Source organism: Lissotriton vulgaris, chromosome 2_1 (assembly GCF_964263255.1).
Source record: "Lissotriton vulgaris chromosome 2_1, aLisVul1.2, whole genome shotgun sequence".
NCBI lineage: Eukaryota > Metazoa > Chordata > Amphibia > Caudata > Salamandridae > Lissotriton > Lissotriton vulgaris.
The window spans coordinates 2,049,180,797-2,049,198,769 of NC_141687.1; positions in this window are offsets into that span (position 1 = coordinate 2,049,180,797).

The following is a 17,973-nucleotide window of genomic DNA, read 5'->3' on the forward strand; positions in this document are numbered from 1 at the left end:
GATTGGTGCTGTAAGATCCTTTTTTTGACAGGTTGAATTGTTTTACCAATATAGTGGAGTTGACAAGGACATTGAATACAGTATATGACCGTGGTTGTGTTACAATTTGAGAAACTTTTTGCTGTGAATTTAATACCATTAATTTCACTTGACTTAACAGTTGCGGTTGTGGAACAGGCTGCACAGTTTTGACATTTAAAATGACCTATAACAGGCATATTTGTAACATGCTAGTCAGTGAGTTATTTACAGTGGGTTCTTCGTAAGCATGCACTAATCTGTCACGAATGTTAGTGCCTCTCTTGAAGGCAAACATTGGTTTTTGCGCTAATTCCGGAATGGATGACAATAAACTCCAGTTTTTTGTGATTATTTTTTTGATAATGTTGGAATGAGAACCAAAGGTGGACACACATACTATGCCAGTTTTATTCTGGCGCTCACGAGTGGTCAAAAGGGCTTCACGGTTATAATACCAGGCCCTTTTCATGGACTTGCGAAGTACCCGTGAAGGGTATCCACGAGCCATCAGTTTAATTTTAAGTTTGTTTGCTTCGGAGAAATAGTCATTTTTGAACGTACAGTTTCTCCGAAGACGGAGAAACTGGCCAAACGGAAGGTCATCCTTGAGGGCTTGGGGGTGATGACTCTTGTAACTCAGTAGGGTGTTTCTGGCAGTTTTTTTGTATAGAGAGTTGTAAACAAGCAATTATTTTCATCAATCTTTATGGTTATATCCAGAAACGGCATTTCAGTTGTGCTATGATCCAAAGTGAATTTGAGATTGGCATTTCTGGCATTCAGCCATTGATGGAAAGATTCTAGTTCTTGGATATTGCCATGCCATATCATAAAAACATCATCGATGTAGCGAATCCATTTGCGAATATTGTCAAAAAATGGATTGGCTACATTGAGAACGTGTTCTTCCTCAAAGGCGGAGACATAAATATTTGCAATGTCTGGGGCATAAACTGCCCCCATTGCTACCCCTCTGAGTTGCTGGTAGTAGCAATTTTGAAAGAGAAAGAAATTCTCACACATAGATATTCTAATGCATTCCATAATGAATGATGATGGTACTGAATGTGGTCGGGGTCTAGACTCGAGCAATTTGTTTAATAGATCTAGTACGTCAGATTGAGGAATGTTGGTGTATAAGCTCTCTATATCCATAGAGACTAAGATATCACCAAGGGGATCAAACTTCTGTTTCTCTACTGCATTGATGACTGACATGGTGTCCCTGATGTAATTAGGATTATCCACTGCAAACGGTCTGATAAAGAAATCAGCATATTGTGCCAGGGGCTTGAGGATTGAGTTGCACCCAGACACAATTGGGCGGCCTGGGGGATCCACCGGGTCTTTATGTACTTTGGGAAGTAAATAGATTACTGGGATGGTGGCTGTTTTGTTGATCAGAAAGGAGGCGTCTTTATCGTTCAACCAACCTCCATCAAATCCTTGTTTACTGAGAATTTCAATCTCTTTAATTATACCTGTTGAGGGGTTACCACTGAGTTTTTTGTAGTGGGATGGAACTGCTAGTTGTTTAAGCATCTCTTTCTCATATTTGGATTTATCCCAAATCACGATTCCACCTCCTTTATCTGCAGGTTTTAATAAGGCTGTAGGAAGATTCTGTAGGTTCTGCAAGGCCTGTTGTTGGGGTTTAGTTAAATTTTGTCTGTAGCCTAGAGGTTTTTTAAATAGATTCTCTATTTCTATTAGTGTTGCATTTTCAAAAGTAAGGATTTCTTTACGTACCATTGCATTGGTGGGATAGAAGGTTGAAGGATTTCTAAGGCCTGTAATGCCTGTCTTAGGATCACAAATGTTGGTGGAAAAGTAATTGCGAAGGCGAATGGTACGGAAGAAACGATACAACTCAAGTTTAGTATTGAAAATGTTATTTCTGTATGTTGGTACATAACTCAATCCTTGAGATAGAACAGATATTTCATGTTCTGATAGAAGGTGGGAGGAGAGATTGAAAATTGGGATGGTTTGGTCAGTCTCTACCACTCGTAGTATTGGTTCCGGGTTAGCCGGAACCCCGGAGTGTACTGATTGCGGTACCATCCTCGCTTTGGGGGTTGTGGTCTCCGAGGGGGTCTGGTTGATCTTTGGTCCTGTGGTAAAAAACCTTTATTGGATGAGGATGTAGATGGTTGTTGATCGTACCGATGGTAACTAGGGTCATATGATTTTTCACTTCCTGTTTCAGATCCTGAATCAGAGAAGGAGACCCTTTTGGGTTGCTGTTGGTTAGCTCCTTGGTTTTTGTAGAAGTCTTTTCTGAGATAGGGGTACGTACGTTCTTTATTGTATCTCCTGATGTCGTTTTGTAATTTCTCAGTTTTTTTGTGGGAATTGATTTCTTCAAACTCTTTTACGGTTTGTTTAATTTTGTCAAGTAGGGCCTTACTGTTAGTAATAGTGCTGTCACTTGAAATTTTGTTTTCTAGAGTCTCAATTTCTTTGGTGAGGGTTTTAATTTGTCTTAATGCTGTTTCGATACTCAAGACCATCCATGTTCTTGAGCATCGATTTGCAGAGAAGCTAAAGCCTATTTTGAACTCCTCATCATCAACAAATATGATAGGAATATTGCGGATCTGAAGGCCCGCTGGTATAATATTGGAGTTTAGACAATCAGTCAAGAACTTTGCATGCAGCTCAGTTCTTACCAGTTTTTTCTTTAAGCGTTCAAGCTGATTGATGTCTGATTCATAAGGTAGTTGTGTAACTGGACCTTTATTGCCAAGCAAGGAAGGACCAGAGGCCACTTTCAGGATATATTCATCAGTGTAAGCTAAGGTTTCTGCCTCAGACATAAGTATTGAAACAGAAAGAAAAGGACCACTTAGTTAAGCGGCTCACAACAGACTATTGTCTGCGCAAGATTATGGTAGATAAAGTGAGCAACCCAGTAAACCTTTGGGGGCTTGGGAACAAACATGATAGGAAGGGTAGAATTGCCTCCAAAGGAGTTTGTTGTGCTAGCTAAGTTATTTTACTTATGTAACTGAATTGAAATAGATAACTTAATTATCCTGGGTGAAGTTAATTAAACAAGCTTAAATGAGCATTCATAGACTAAACTAAACAAAACAGTACTTTACATAAGACAAACACGAATAGACATGTGTATAGGCAAAAGGTGAATTTTATCAAAATTGAATCATCAAGGGAAAAATACAAAACATAAGGAATCAGCAAAACAGGAATACAGGATAAATATAATGAAATAAATCAAAAAATCTCTGTAAAGCCTGTGGGCGGCCTATCCAAAAATAAATATTATGAGAAAATCTTCTTTGGATAAGGTTGAGGTCGACGTTTCGGTCTTTATGGATAGCTCTGCAAGACCATCATCAGGACAGTAGGCAATTAATATTTGTAAATCCCTAGTAAAATAGAATAAAACAATATAACTATAACATAATAGCTGAATTAAACAATCATTATTGCGCTACACACATATATACACACAGCAAACATATGCCCTAGCTAAAATGTAGTCATTGTAATATATGACCTATACTAAAATATACAACAAGATAGTGACAATTGGACAAAAGTGACAGTGAAAACAACACAGTGAGAAAAATCTGTACAGAGATAACAATGTATCTAATTAAATGCAACATGAAATTCAATTTAAGCACCATGATGTGGTGATTCACAATACAGTCTAAAATCGATTTTCCACATTGGTAGCAGTCTAGTATTTTGATGGCCGTTTGACACAAATGAGACAATTCACTTATGATACAATGTTTAAGGGATGCAAGACGCACAAGAAAGAAATCGTGTGCCTCGAATATATAAAGCATTCTTTAAAATACATGTGAATGCATCTTTCATTACTTGGTTATAATTGAAATGGTACCTTCAATCAAAGACTTTAACTCCGTATGGTGGAGACAGGTGATTTGTTATGCCGGGACAGAGGTAAATCTGTAATATTTAACCAATGAGGGTTATCAATACCTGCTATTCTACCCTTCAAAGATGGTAATTTGACATTAGGTATGGTTATGTCATTACCTCTGAATTCACAAGGAAGTTAACATTTTAGGGCTTATTCTTTGTCGCTTGTTCAAGCCGCATCAACCAATGTGCAGAGAGTCACAAAGAGAATTCAAGTCGTCTAGGTTGGACGATCTATAAAGATAAGTAATTCAAAAAATTAGGGCCCATAATTAACACAAGTGCACAAGGGTCCAGAGATTTAGTACATAAACCAACTGCATTTACCTGTAAATGCGTTGGGCAAGGCAGGAACGCGAGCAAATCAATCCTCACAAGTTTGTCGAGGAGATCTCAGTTAATCGCCAAGTCGCCAGAAATGCGTGAACTAGGTGGGTGAGAAGGGTGAAAGAATTACACCCCAAATCGAGCGTGGCAAAGTTAGACTAAATCCGAAGAGTCTAAAGCACACGGACAGGGAGCATTTACCTGTAAAAAGTTCTCAATCCCAAGGTAGTAGGAAGTGTAAGCCGTGACTCTGGAAGCAAGACGCTACACTGAGCGATCGCGTGAATTTAAACATAAAATGTTTGGAAATCGAAATAGGACTATGTTGCCAATTTGAGCGCCATCTTGTAGTGGTGAAAAAGTCCGAGTGAAAACGAAATCTTTTGTCAAACATTCAGAACTTCCAGATATTGCTGTCTGTTATTGGAACTATACATGCTATTACTGATCGGTATTTAATTCTGATGTAGACACGTTGTAAAGGGCAACATTGTGCCAGCCTAATAGTGTTCAAGGCAAACAGAGTTAAACATATTTGTTCATTACATTTTTTGACAGCTTATTCACATCACATTTCAAAAAGCTTGAACATCACATTTCAAAAAGCTTGAAGGGCAATATGCAGCCAAGGTGATATCAGTTATGTGTAGGGAAATATTTAAAACATTTGTTAAATTTTCATCCAAACAGAACATGTTGGTCGGAGCAACATGAATTATTGAGCGTCATTATGTACTATATCATATAGACATAGACACTTACAGCATATTGACTACATTACATAATAGCAGAATCATATATAGGGGGGGGGGAAACCTATGTTAAGCATGCCAGTGAATGCCATTCTGTGGACGAATTAAGTCCCTTATTCACAGTATCTGCCAAACATATCAATTTTCCTTCTCTTAAAGAGAGTGTTCTGTCCAAGTTGTTATGTCTTCTGTTAGGTTTTATGACCTCAAGAACCCACCAAAACATGTCGGTTTCCTTGTGGCCAGCACAAAGGTAATGCTCAACAAGTGGTGCATTTTCCTTCTTGCACCTAATGCGGGATTGGTGCTGTAAGATCCTTTTTTTGACAGGTTGAATTGTTTTACCAATATAGTGGAGTTGACAAGGACATTGAATACAGTATATGACAGTGGTTGTGTTACAATTTGAGAAACTTTTTGCTGTGAATTTAATACCATTAATTTCACTTGACTTAACAGTTGCGGTTGTGGAACAGGCTGCACAGTTTTGACATTTAAAATGACCTATAACAGGCATATTTGTAACATGCTAGTCAGTGAGTTATTTACAGTGGGTTCTTCGTAAGCATGCACTAATCTGTCACGAATGTTAGTGCCTCTCTTGAAGGCAAACATTGGTTTTTGCGCTAATTCCGGAATGGATGACAATAAACTCCAGTTTTTTGTGATTAATTTTTTGATAATGTTGGAATGAGTACCAAAGGTGGACACACATACTATGCCAGTTTTATTCTGGCGCTCACGAGTGGTCAAAAGGGCTTCACGGTTATAATACCAGGCCCTTTTCATGGACTTGCGAAGTACCCGTGAAGGGTATCCACGAGCCATCAGTTTAATTTTAAGTTTGTTTGCTTCGGAGAAATAGTCATTTTTGAACGTACAGTTTCTCCGAAGACGGAGAAACTGGCCAAACGGAAGGCCATCCTTGAGGGCTTGGGGGTGATGACTCTTGTAACTCAGTAGGGTGTTTCTGGCAGTTTTTTTGTATAGAGAGTTGTAAACAAGCAATTATTTTCATCAATCTTTATGGTTATATCCAGAAACGGCATTTCAGTTGTGCTATGATCCAAAGTGAATTTGAGATTGGCATTTCTGGCATTCAGCCATTGATGGAAAGATTCTAGTTCTTGGATATTGCCATGCCATATCATAAAAACATCATCGATGTAGCGAATCCATTTGCGAATATTGTCAAAAAATGGATTGGCTACATTGAGAACGTGTTCTTCCTCAAAGGCGGAGACATAAATATTTGCAATGTCTGGGGCATAAACTGCCCCCATTGCTACCCCTCTGAGTTGCTGGTAGTAGCAATTTTGAAAGAGAAAGAAATTCTCACACATAGATATTCTAATGCATTCCATAATGAATGATGATGGTACTGAATGTGGTCGGGGTCTAGACTCGAGCAATTTGTTTAATAGATCTAGTACGTCAGATTGAGGAATGTTGGTGTATAAGCTCTCTATATCCATAGAGACTAAGATATCACCAAGGGGATCAAACTTCTGTTTCTCTACTGCATTGATGACTGACATGGTGTCCCTGATGTAATTAGGATTATCCACTGCAAACGGTCTGATAAAGAAATCAGCATATTGTGCCAGGGGCTTGAGGATTGAGTTGCACCCAGACACAATTGGGCGGCCTGGGGGATCCACCGGGTCTTTATGTACTTTGGGAAGTAAATAGATTACTGGGATGGTGGCTGTTTTGTTGATCAGAAAGGAGGCTTCTTTATCGTTCAACCAACCTCCATCAAATCCTTGTTTACTGAGAATTTCAATCTCTTTAATTATACGTGTTGAGGGGTTACCACTGAGTTTTTTGTAGTGGGATGGAACTGCTAGTTGTTTAAGCATCTCTTTCTCATATTTGGATTTATCCCAAATCACGATTCCACCTCCTTTATCTGCAGGTTTTAATAAGGCTGTAGGAAGATTCTGTAGGTTCTGCAAGGCCTGTTGTTGGGGTTTAGTTAAATTTTGTCTGTAGCCTAGAGGTTTTTTAAATAGATTCTCTATTTCTATTAGTGTTGCATTTTCAAAAGTAAGGATTTCTTTACGTACCATTGCATTGGTGGGATAGAAGGTTGAAGGATTTCTAAGGCCTGTAATGCCTGTCTTAGGATCACAAATGTTGGTGGAAAAGTAATTGCGAAGGCGAATGGTACGGAAGAAACGATACAACTCAAGTTTAGTATTGAAAATGTTATTTCTGTATGTTGGTACATAACTCAATCCTTGAGATAGAACAGATATTTCATGTTCTGATAGAAGGTGGGAGGAGAGATTGAAAATTGGGATGGTTTGGTCAGTCTCTACCACTCGTAGTATTGGTTCCGGGTTTGCTGGAACCCCGGAGTGTACTGATTGCGGTACCATCCTCGCTTTGGGGGTTGTGGTCTCCGAGGGGGTCTGGTTGATCTTTGGTCCTGTGGTAAAAAACCTTTATTGGATGAGGATGTAGATGGTTGTTGATCGTACCGATGGTAACTAGGGTCATATGATTTTTCACTTCCTGTTTCAGACCCTGAATCAGAGAAGGAGACCCTTTTGGGTTGCTGTTGGTTAGCTCCTTGGTTTGTGTAGAAGTCTTTTCTGAGATAGGGGTACGTACGTTCTTTATTGTATCTCCTGATGTCGTTTTGTAATTTCTCAGTTTTTTTGTGGGAATTGAATTCTTCAAACTCTTTTACGGTTTGTTTAACTTTGTCAAGTAGGGCCTTACTGTTAGTAATAGTGCTGTCGCTTGAAATTTTGTTTTCTAGAGTCTCAATTTCTTTGGTGAGGGTGTCTGGCGACTTGGCGATTAACTGAGATCTCCTCGACAAACTTGTGAGGATTGATTTGCTCGCGTTCCTGCCTTGCCCAACGCATTTACAGGTAAATGCAGTTGGTTTATGTACTAAATCTCTGGACCCTTGTGCACTCGTGTTAATTATGGGCCCTAATTTTTTGAATTACTTATCTTTATAGATCGTCCAACCTAGACGACTTGAATTCTCTTTGTGACTCTCTGCACATTAGTTGATGCGGCTTGAACAAGCGACAAAGAATAAGCCCTAAAATGTTAACTTCCTTGTGAATTCAGAGGTAATGACATAACCATACCTAATGTCAAATTACCATCTTTGAAGGGTAGAATAGCAGGTATTGATAACCCTCATTGGTTAAATATTACAGATTTACCTCTGTCCCGGCATAACAAATCACCCGTCTCCACCATACGGAGTTAAAGTCTTTGATTGAAGGTACCATTTCAATTATAACCAAGTAATGAAAGATGCATTCACATGTATTTTAAAGAATGCTTTATAAATTCGAGGCACACGATTTCTTTCTTGTGCGTCTTGCATCCCTTAAACATTGTATCATAAGTGAATTGTCTCATTTGTGTCAAACGGCCATCAAAATACTAGACTGCTACCAATGTGGAAAATCGATTTTAGACTGTATTGTGAATCACCATATAATGGTGCTTAAATTGAATTTCATGTTGCATTTAATTAGATACATTGTTATCTCTGTACAGATTTTTCTCACTGTGTTGTTTTCACTGTCACTTTTGTCCAATTGTCACTATCACATCAGGATAAAGAACACACCTACAACTATGCACGTTGTTTTGGATTACATATTCTGATATGCATTATTCTCAAGAAGATTTCAAGTAAAAGATACACTAATAAATCTGGAAAGAAGACAACACAAGTGTGGGATATATCATTTATTGACTATTGGATTTATGGAATTAGACCTCTTGGTCTCCCTAGAGTTGTGCGCGAGTATGTGGCTGTGTCAGAGAGCATGGTCTTCATCTTTTGTTCATACTTGTCCGCATCTATCAAAACAATGCCACCCCCTTTATCGCAGCTCTTGACAATTAAGGTGCTATCTTGTCTGAGGCTTTTAAGAGAATCTGATTCTTCCCTGCTGAGGTTGTAAATAGGTTTGGGAATATAGCGGAGAGCTCTTTCGAGTTTTTGGAGGACAACTAATTCGAAAGTGGTAACTTCCGGGCCTAGCTGGTCTAATGAAGGGTTAAACGTAGATGGCAAGGAAAGTTGACTGGTTTCTTGGGCTATTTCATTATTATCTTCATGCATAGAGAAGAATTTTCTTAACCTAATTTTGCCGAAGAAGGAGATAATGTCTATTTGAAGCTCAAAGACATTCAGTTGGGAATGGGGAACATAGGACAGGCCTTTGGATAGTAACGATTCAGTAGGGAAATCAATTTTTTTAGAAGATAGATTAAAGATCGGAATTACATCCCTTGACCCCAATACTGACGATTCCGTGTCTCGCGAATGAATTGGGGTTCCTGAGGTTGATGTTGTTGGTGCTGGTGTTGATATTGGTGTTGATGCTGTTGTTGGTGGTGAGCTTGTTGGAAATTGCCTCTGGTCTGGTTTTGAAAGTGAACTCTGGGTCTCCCTCTTCTTGGGCCCCTGTTGGACAAAAAAGGCTGTTTTGGACAAGGGCCATTTTATTGATTAGGGTTACTTTCAGCCTCGTAATAGTTACTGGGGCCTTCATTCTCTGAGTCAGAAGAGTCAGTGAAATTATTTACTCTTTGGGGTGTTGTTCTGATATCGTCAACATAATGGTTCTGTTTGTAAAAGCCCTGTCTCAGGTACGGGTAGGTTCCTTCCAGAGTATAATAACGTTTGTCTTTGGCTAGTTTGTCATTCTTACATTTATTTAAGTATGTACTGAATGACTCCAATTCTTTGTTCGCCTCTTCTATTTTCTTCATAGCTTCTTCTATATTACTAGAGGTTTTGAGTTTAGTTTCTATTGCCTCAATTTCTTTCTTGATTTCGATAGCTAGCTCTTTGGCTGTCTCAATGATAAGAATCATGAGATCCCTGGAGCATCTGTTTGCAATAAGGCTCCATTTTTCGAGAAATGGCCTATGATTTACAAAGAGACCAGGAATATTCCGAACTTTTAATCCCATGGGGATAATGCCATTTTTAAGATAAGCCAGCATAAATTCCCCATGGGCTTCCATGCGGGTAAGTTTCTTTTTAAGTTCGATAAGTTTACGGCTATCTTCATTGTTTGATATATTAGTTTGACCACCATTAGTAGGAGTTGCACTGGTTCCAACAAGAGAGGCAAACACTTCATCAGAGAAGCCAAACATTGGTAATTGAGCCATACGTATTATCTGAAGAGTTTTCTGGCACAGGATATGGGCAGAAAACAACAGTAAGTACTGACAATAATTGATATATGTTGTGTTGATACGGAGAAGAACAGCCCTACACAGGCAAGCTGTGGGTAAATGAATGCGAGAAAAACAAGGACCCCCTGGGTATCAATACAGCCTCCTAGGGCAGGGTAATCACCTATGTGGGTAAAAAATCCTAGGACATCAGCAAAGAAAATGACCAATTTTTACATAACCAGTAGTGTGAAGAAGGAACGAAAAATGAACTGTATGTAAACATATATTTAATAAGTATGAATAAAAATCATATAGAAACAAAACTATATGATGGAATAAAAAGTGTAATTCATAAAAAGACAAACATAGATATTACAAATCAGTACATATCTTATAAATCATACACATTACAAAGAACAATACATTCATATAAATCAGTGGTATAAAAAGTACTAAAAGTTTTAATCATTAAAAACTCGACGCGCGTTTCGGCAGAAAACAAGAGACATATATCAGTTCATAACTCTTAATTGGTGTTATATGAAAAGGTTAAAAAAGACATTTAGACAACAGGTACATATTGTATCTATCAAAAGCGTCAATCTTCAACACCTACAAAGTTAAAACACTAAATTTGGTCATTTCTAGTCATACGATAGACAAATATTTTCAACAGTATTGTACAGTACTTAGCTTACAAAAAGTGTCATAATTCCTTATCGAACGTATATTGCACATTATTTTTCTCATTATGAGCTATACAAAACAGACCTTCATGACATAAGGATGGTCAAAGCAGCGATTTATATCTCTTAATCTACACAACAAGTTCAAATGATATATACAACACACTTACATTGATCTATTTTATAGAGGTTGGTGATATCTTCATATATACAGATAGTCAGAGCCACTTGATAAAGGCTAATACCTGATCAAAATGACATATATAAGATGAATAAAATACAGCAATTAAATTGATTAAGAGAACAGAGAAAATAACAAAACTACAGGGTCACTTTGAACACATGGCACCACATGGATGGTGGGTCTAGCATATTCTATCATATTCCTCTAGGTAGTTAAGTCAACTAGTAGGGGATGGAAGAATATAGGGAACGTGATTATGGTGTACAATCACATCAACCTATCTAGTATAGAATGTCAGCCTTGTAAAGGTAATATATTTCTGCTATAGACCGGTAATGAACAAGGTGTGACAACTGACAGTTGAACAGTCTATATGATTTCGAAAACAGGTCCCAACATTATTTTTACGTGTGGACTATTTTTATGGTTGCAGACGACTGACTCCTACATGACTAAACAATGTATATAGGAACAGCATATTATTAATATAAATACCTGGGTTAACACTGACATAATTCTAATTTCAAAAACGATGGTCCTGTACAACCGTAAGGCAGGGATGGCAGAGGATGTAGAGTTATCTCTGGGTCAGCGTAGACAAAGCTACTGTATTAAGAAACGGAACAGATGAGAAGACAGTTAATACATAGCTACATAGATAGCTTATTAGCAGAAAGCTAGTATAGACTCATTTCAGGGGACAAGATTGCTTAGAAGCATCTATGACTAACGAGTCAATTTAAATAAAATAAGGGAAAGAATACCTGTAAACTTCTTAAACAGGTATATATATTCATGCAGGGAATGTCAACCTCCGCAATGGGCCAGACGGATCGTGACTGCAGTTAAGAAAAGAAAAAGCAACTAAATGATTCCAATAAGTACGAGGACTGCTAGTGAATCTTTACTGGTTAAAGTATACTGGTTAAATAAAAAAACGCTGGTGAGGATAGTATCAGTCAAAGACCGTCGCATATATTATATAACAAGCACGTACCTTGTGTATTCAAGAGAATACATAGAGTCTATTTCTTATTTCGTATTCTATCGATAGTAATAGGGTTCAAACAGCGTCTGCCGATGCCTGATTTTACAAAACTACAAGGAAACAAAAGAAAAAAAGAAAGGTATTCTAAATAAATGATAAGGGAGGTGATCTTGGCTAAGTTGAAAAAAGACCCAGTTTGTGCGTTGTATGTCCAATGACATACACGAAATAGAAACTATCGCTCGGATTTACCTTACAAATGAGGGAATCTAGAGGACAGCAGGATGGTGCTGCTCCAATACGGACAAGACGTTGCGTCACGTAAATACCGCCAGCCTGGAAAGTAACTGTTATGAACACGGGCTGATATTTAAAGCCCCGATAACGGCGCGAAAAATCTGGGCTTGGATGCAGAAGTAGTAGAAAGTGTTGCCGGATTAATAGCTGTCCACGGAGTGACGCTCGCCTGATCCAAGATGGCGCTCTTTCTTGCAAATGGCGCGTAGAGATTGAATAGTGATGTTATGTATTCAAAAAGGTTGCTATTATATAGAACAAACTGAGAAATGGTAACATAAACAAAGTTGTAGCTCTCGGAAATCTTGGTTTCTATATGATTTTTATTCATACTTATTAAATATATGTTTACATACAGTTCATTTTTCGTTCCTTCTTCCCACTACTGGTTATATAAAAATTGGTCATTTTCTTTGCTGATGTCCTAGGATTTTTTACCCACATAGGTTAAAGTGATTTGCACCTCCCTTTGCCCTTGTATATCTAGAGATTATCAAATGTAGATTTAGATTTTGTTCAGCAGCTCCCTGCCCTGGACCTATATTAAATCTCAAATAAAACCTTTTTTTCTTTTGCCCACCATATTACGACAGTCCATGAGCACCAGACCTATAATATTAGCCTCAATATCCACCAAAGAAATCAGTTGGTAGCAGGTTGGGTCTATTCTATTCCTCTTTTAAGATATAGGTACAATCACCGATTGATGCCATCTGAGCGGCAGTAATCTACAAACGGCTGCATTGATATGTCGGGTCACTATTACTGCCCAAAGTTCAACTAAGGATTTACACAAGTCCCAGGGACTCCCTCGGGCTGGGAGCCTTGCTTGCTGAAAGGGACATGATGGCATTCCTGACTCCATCCTACTCATAGGTAATCTCAAAGGCCACCTTGCCGCAGTAAGTCATGTGCTCAACCCTATCTATATTGAATATAGCTGCAAATTTTTCAGGCCATTGCAGTAATAGTTGAAGCTTGTTCTGAAACCTGGGGCCTCATTTATGATATTTTAGCATAGGTCAGCGCAGTAAGGGACCTTGCTATGCTGCCCTACTTCAAAGTGAAAGGGCAGGAATGCACTGTATTTAAGCAGTATGGTGCCTTCATGTTCTTTCTGTCAGCCCTGGTGCAGTTTTGGCAGCCTAGAGCCAACATAGACACCCTTGCATCACGGTGCAAGGGGGCTTCCATTGCAGACAGGATTGTTTTTGTGCAGGAAGGAAGATCTTCCTGCACAAAAATCCTCCAAAGAGGTATTTTCCTCTTTCTTTGTGGGCTGCAGAATGACTTCTCCAAGACTTTTTATTGAATTTCTTCTAAGTTTGAAGGTAAGCACAAATCATGCTTAACCCACATTTTGTATCCAACTTGCGCTCCATCGCAGTCAGACATATTTTCCAACTTTGACCCGGTCTTGCGATACTACCTGGCCTCGGTCGGCACTTTGATGTTTTAGGGCGCTAGTTAAACGTTAAAAATGCAAAACTCCAGTTTTACTGATTGGATTTTTAACATTCCTTCCCTTCTCCTGTGTTCAATTTGTCATTTTTTTGTCAAATTTATAAAAAATTACTCTAGATTTTCGAAATTGGAATGGGATTTTTATTGTGTTATGTTTTCACTTATTACTGTTTGTGTGCTGCATAAATACTTTATACATTGCCTCTAATTAAAAGCCGGGCTGCTTTTGTGCCAATCTATCAGAGGTTTACGCACAGGTAATTTGTTGACTTTAGTGCATGGATACTCACAATCATTTTCCCAAGGGTCACAAAATTTGGTTTGTGATGTGACCGAAGGCCACATTGATGCTAATATGGTGAAAGTCATGAAGGGGGAACGGGGGAGTTGTGGAAGGGTGGTGGGTGTAGGGAAATCAAAGCATGTACATCTGTGACTGCATTTCACAATGTGAAACCAGACAACCTGGGGTTAATCCTGGCTTCCCAATCTACCAAATTGTGTGATCCTAGGCAATTGTTTTATTTAATTTACCCTCTTTTTGTCTTTGTTGTAGCATATAAGAGAACCTCAAAATGTTTTACCTCAGGATCTGCACTGTACAAAACCTTCTCCTGTGTTCAATTGAATAAACTATGATGTTGTTCATGTATAATCGGCACCCAAACCTCCCAAAGAGGGCACAAAACATCTGGCTTGTCTATTAGTTCACCAATGGCATTGTTTTCAGGTTGGAGGGAAGAATGAATGTTTTTGAATTTATGTTTGAAAACTATCACTTAAAAAGAGAATATTTCTCAAAGAACTGATATAATCTGATGTACTAAGGTGAAATGGTTCTGCATGTTAGTGAAATACACTTTTGAGTTTTGAAGAGATCTTATATTTTTACACTTTTCTGCGACGTTTTTAAAAATGACCTAAAGTTATGAAGTGTAGGACAACTTAGTTATTTCCTTTCTTTAACTTCAATTAAACAGTCAAATATAGGCTTGACTGTTTATTTAACATCTTTTTAATCATAGTGCTGAATCATGTAAATAGCAGCCCGTGCTGCTGTTGACGAGGGATCCACATGTAAAGGTCAGGAGAGCTGCATATTGCACCCAGCCATACTTTGAATATCACTACTTTAGTGGATCTCCCTGTCAGGAATTGTGTCTGTTGCTTGAGCAGGCTTTACACCGCACTGAACCAACAACCCAATTTGTCACATCTCTCTTTTAGTTGTTGGATTTATCTACACTGTCTGATATTATTCATCAAAGTATCTCATAATAAATCGCCTGATATATCTATCAAATGATTTTATTATATTTTGCTCAATCACTCAATGAGATATATATTACAAGCAACAAAAATTGCATCTCGCATCACACAAGGATCTCCATTCTTCTGTCACATTTGTATCATTTAAATTTGCATGAACTAGTAAGATCAAAGGGTATGGTTGACACACACCTATTTCTCTATGCACCCTTTAAGTGAACAGCAGTTGTATTTAGTTCTGGTCTGATGCATTACTACTAAAACAGCCTTGATGAGTGTTGATAAAATGACATTAGAAGTATGGCAGAGATATTAATATATGATATTGCAGTGTTGATATGAAACTTTCTTTACGACGTTTTACATAACCAGCCCATAAACTGTCAGTCACTGGACTGGAAAGAGGTCAGCAATACCATGCCAAAGAGGTCAGTGTCAGCCCCCCCATAACCTGATGCCTTTACTGCTTCGGGGCCTACATGTTCAAAGTAGAGGTGAAGCTCCTGATCAGAAACTTCGCTCTAACAAGGGATGGCTGAATAAGTACTCTTGTCTTTGGGTAGGATGCAGAGTCATGCAGGATTGAAAAGGTATACCTGTTTCAAGAATTCGATGCCTGGTTGAACCTTCCCCACGTACCTGCCCACTTTTTCAAGGGAATTATCAAATACTTCATTAAGCTGTGCTGTTTTCTTTTTTCCTGTGCCAGATCTAAGTTAGCCCCTGCAGTGGTCTCTAGAAATGGTTGCAGTGACTCCAGAGTGAGGACTGAATTGTATGTGATGCTCATGTGGGTGTCCTCTACATAATCATACACCTTCATTGTATTGATGAAGAGGTGTGTCGCAGCGGCCAGGGCGCCTGACTCTGCTTCACGGCTTGATCCCCGGTGTCTGCGGCAGGTTACTCCAGCACCAAGTGACTCTGGGCAATAGCTTACTTAATCTTCCCGAAGGCCCCCAGCGCCTTAACACCCTCGGGTAATTGTGTGCTTTACAAATACTGGATTTCATTGTCACAGGTGTCTGACTCTGGAAGACGTTCATCATATTAAAACGTTTTGCCATTTTTCAGTCAAAGTGTTCAATTAAACTTTAATACAGTTTTTTGGTCACTGTTCAAAATCCTCTGCAGATTTTCAAGGGAGTCTGGGGGAGACTTACTTAGTTGCATCTCAGACTCAACAAACCCTGCATAGGCATCAAAGTGCTGGCAAAAGTACTGGACAGTAGAACCCACAAATTCAATTGGATACTGCAAGGGTCAGGAGCCATCTGTGGGTTTATCCCATAGTTCTCAGCAAGATGTTGCACGCACCTTCGCTTTCTTCTACCGGCCATGTAAAAGATATGTGAGAAGTACAGAAGGAAAGCTATTAGCTCTAAAAAATACATTCCTAAATGACTAACAAGATTCACGATGTGTGCCAAGCAGCTAATATGTATGGAGTTTGTATAAAGATTGCTTGAGCATGTATGCTGCATTATCTGTATTAAAGGAAATGGCATTCTAAAAGGCTATGTTGTACTCTGTGATCATCCTCACAACTGCTAGTGCTACAGTCCCATGGTTGCACCATGAGAGGAACATTGTATCTGCTAGGTGGGTGTAGATTTGACAGCCACCCTGTGAAGAGACCATTGCAAATGAAATATTCAACACCTATTGCCCTTTGACATCAGGGGTCCCATCAAATATAACACTGATCTTCTGATCTTGCAATTGTTCTTTCTCTGGGAGATATCATTCTTGAAGCTGATGACTTCCAGGTATCGTTCCACCATTCCGTACTCGCTTGTGGAGAAACTTGCCCAAAACCGGCTGGTCAGTTTTGCTCAGCAGAATGCTCAGTGCTGTGCAGAAATTGACTCACTCACTTATTATTTCCTGGTTTGATGCACTGGCAGCTGTTCCTTTTGTGAAAAGTGAGTTCATAGTTATCTGACTGGCATGTTTCGGTGAATAGTGAGGGTCTGGAGTATCTGCATGGCGCTTCAGCACATACATATACACTGTGTGTTTCCAGATGTGGTCCACCACCACATTGCACACACAGCACTGCGCCATCAGTATGCATCACGTCACTGAACTCTCTGACCCAATCTGCTTCTGTTATCTGGGTAGGTAGTTGGGATTGGTGCTTCACAGTCATCACAGGCTGTATAGACGTCTTCACCCTTCTTTTGGTGTTGTGGTTCATTGTGGTTTGTTGCTGCCTTTCGATCCAAAAGATATTTGGGGTTGTGGGGTAGTAACGTAACTCACCTGCTATATATTTGGTGTTCCAAAGGGAAAAACAGGCATCACAATCTTTGAACAGGAAGTTAAGAAAATATAGGAAAGCAGTGATTAAAATCTGCACTTAACTCTGAAGCACTTGAAAATGGCAAAAAAGGGAAAACTTGCTGAAAGAAAACCACAATGGAAAATGGCCCTCCCCAAATAAAGTTGAGAAAACAGTATTAAAACAGCATTGTCAGTTGCAAGGAAAGGGAGCGTGAAACCTTTTGAAGTGAAGTTGCATACATGGAGAGTAAATACATACAGGAAGGCAGAAGTCCTTTGTAGTGAAATGGCACACTTGTTGGTTCCTTTAGGCAAGTCTGACTCATCTTTGGTGGGGGTGTGGTGCAGTCACTGGACTGCCCTAAAAATATATTTGTTACTTGATCCATTCGAAAGGGAAATAAAGGCATTGCATTGCATTTGTTAATCAGAAAGTGTAGAAAATTTAGGGAAGCAGTGATTAAAAAATCAACTAAACTCTGAAGCACGTGCAAATCAAGGGAAAAAAGGAGAACTTGTTGAAACAAAACCACTATGCCAAACGGCAGTCCTCAAATAGAGTTGAGCATGGTGTCAGTAGGGTCGGATGCAAAAAAAGGAAAA